Raw genomic sequence first — 2,344 nt, forward strand, 5'->3', positions numbered from 1 at the left:
AGAGACAGAAAGCGAGAAATCATCCCCCAGGGAGGATGGTCACGCCGCAATCCCTTCTCCTCCATTCTCCTCTCGGGATCTTGGGCACGCACGCACACGCGCCCAGCGTGAGATTTAAGCCACCGGGTCCGAGACGCGAACCGCGGTCGACTACGTGGGAGTCCAGCGACATAGCCATTACGCTAACTGCTGGTTCCCTCATTACCTCTTTCTATAGAAGGTATATTACAAAACTTTTTATCCAAGATCATTTTTTTTACTTTTTTACACCTATTTTTTTAAGTTTAATGTTTTATTTTTCATCAGAATCAACCCTCAATCTTTTCCACACTTACCTCATGGCTTGTTTCATGTACTTATTCCAGAAAGTATAAATCAAAGGATTGAACAAGGGAGTTAGGATGGTATAAAATATTGCTGTCATTTTGTCAGAGGAGAGAGTAGATGGAGGTCGTGCATATTCAAACATACATGGGACAAAAAACAAAATCACAACAGCAATGTGAGATCCACAGATGGAGAGAGCTTTCTATCGCCCTTCAGAACTATGGGTTCTCAATGAGAGCAAAATGACACCATAGGAGATAAGCAACAAGGAGAAGATTAAAATGCTGAAAAACTCACTGTTAAGCGATCACGAAAATGCCAACAATATGTGTGTCCATGCAGGCAAGCTTCAGTAATGGGTACAAGTCACACATAAAATGATCGATGACATTGGAGCCACAAAAGGGCAACTGGTAAGTAAAGAGAATTTGTATCACAGAATGCAAGAAGACCCCTGTCCTGGCTGGGAGTACCCATCAGAATGCCACAGAACCTCCATTTCATGATAGAAGAGCATTTCAAGGGCTTGCAAATGGTCACATAATGGTCATATGCCATGACTGTGAGGAGAATCACCTCTATCCCTGCAAAGAAGTATTCAGCAAAGATTTAGACCATGCAACCTTGGAAAGAGATGGTTTTCCTCTCATATAGGGAATCTGCAACCATCTTTAGGGTGAAAACAGAGGAGAAGTATGCATCCAGAAAGGCTAGGAAGTCCAAGAAGAAGAACATGGGGGAGCTCAGCAGGGCAGGGCTGCTGAGGATGATCACTACAATGAGCATGTTGCCCCCGATGGTTACAATGTACACAAACTAAAATACAAAAATACCATTTTCTGAAGATTTGGATTCTGTGGAAGTCCCAGAAGGATAAACTCAGTGACGAAGCCTAGGTTGTGCATGATTTCCAAGGAAAAGATGAATGCTACACCAGTAAGCATGTAGAATCTGTAATTAGGTTAAAAACTTGCAGATCTGTTTGTAGCATTATAGTCATGAGCAAGTTGGTATACACAGATACAGAATTATCTTGAGTGCTTCTATTGTCACTGACAAAGTATAATGAGAAATTTGTGATAGTACTCATCAAAAGTTGTAAGAATTGAGGTGGAGATAATTTATTGACACTTTAAAATAGCTGAAGTTTCAAAACATAGGAAAGGAAGTATTCGCATGTTATAGAGAAAGAACAGCTTTAATCTCATTTATGTGCTAGTTGTTTCCTGGAGTGAATTATTGAAAAGCATCTCAGTTGTGAGGAAAGAAATACTGACATTTATTACTCATGCCTAGCATTGTCATGGAATGAGAACAGGGGTGACCAGTCTGCCACCCTTACCGGGAGAAGGCTTTATCTATAGTCGAAGAAACAGCATGCAGTTTAAGAGCCACTTGACAATCATGGGTAGTCTGAATTATATGAGGCTTTTAAATTATTAATTTATCATTTTGGGGACCAGCAATTAGCATAATGGCTATGTCTCTGGACTCCCATGTAGTGAACCGTGGTTTGAGTCCTAGACCCGGTGGCTTAAAACTCAAGCCGGGCGCGTGTGCATGCGTGCCCAAGATCCCGAGAGGAGAATGGAGAAGAGATTGCAGCTGGCTTGGCCATCTACACTCGGGGGTGATTTCTTGCTTTCTATCTCTGTCTCTCTCTGTCTTTCTGGCGAGCACACACGCCCTATAACAAAACTCTCTCCAAAAAAATATATTTTGAAAATTTTATTTCACTTTTGAGAGAGAGAATAAGAGGGAGAAAAAAGTACCTCCAGACAAGGTCTCATCTAGACACCATCACTTTTTCCCCACTCTCCAGCCAGACTGGATCTTGGAGACACATATGTTTGTCATGTTTCAGGTTGTCTCAAGATCTGTTACCACAGTAAGTAAGCCATGTTACCTTCCAGCAAGTTCAATATCCTCTCACCTGACTTACTGAAGTTAGATAATTTATCATTTATAAGGAGAAAGATTTATGGAAAATTGTCTCACTCTATACTTAATACATAGA

General features: G+C 41.1%; 1 pseudogene; it reads right to left on the reverse strand.

Annotated features, from left to right (window-relative positions):
- Positions 1 to 292: 292 nt before the first annotated feature.
- On the reverse strand, positions 293 to 1,232 carry LOC106735892 (olfactory receptor 4C15-like; annotated as a pseudogene).
- Between the last annotated feature and the right edge of the window lie 1,112 nt (positions 1,233 to 2,344).

Source organism: Tupaia chinensis, unplaced genomic scaffold, assembly GCF_000334495.1.
Source record: "Tupaia chinensis unplaced genomic scaffold, TupChi_1.0 Scaffold000564_1, whole genome shotgun sequence".
Classification (NCBI taxonomy): Eukaryota; Metazoa; Chordata; class Mammalia; order Scandentia; family Tupaiidae; genus Tupaia; species Tupaia belangeri.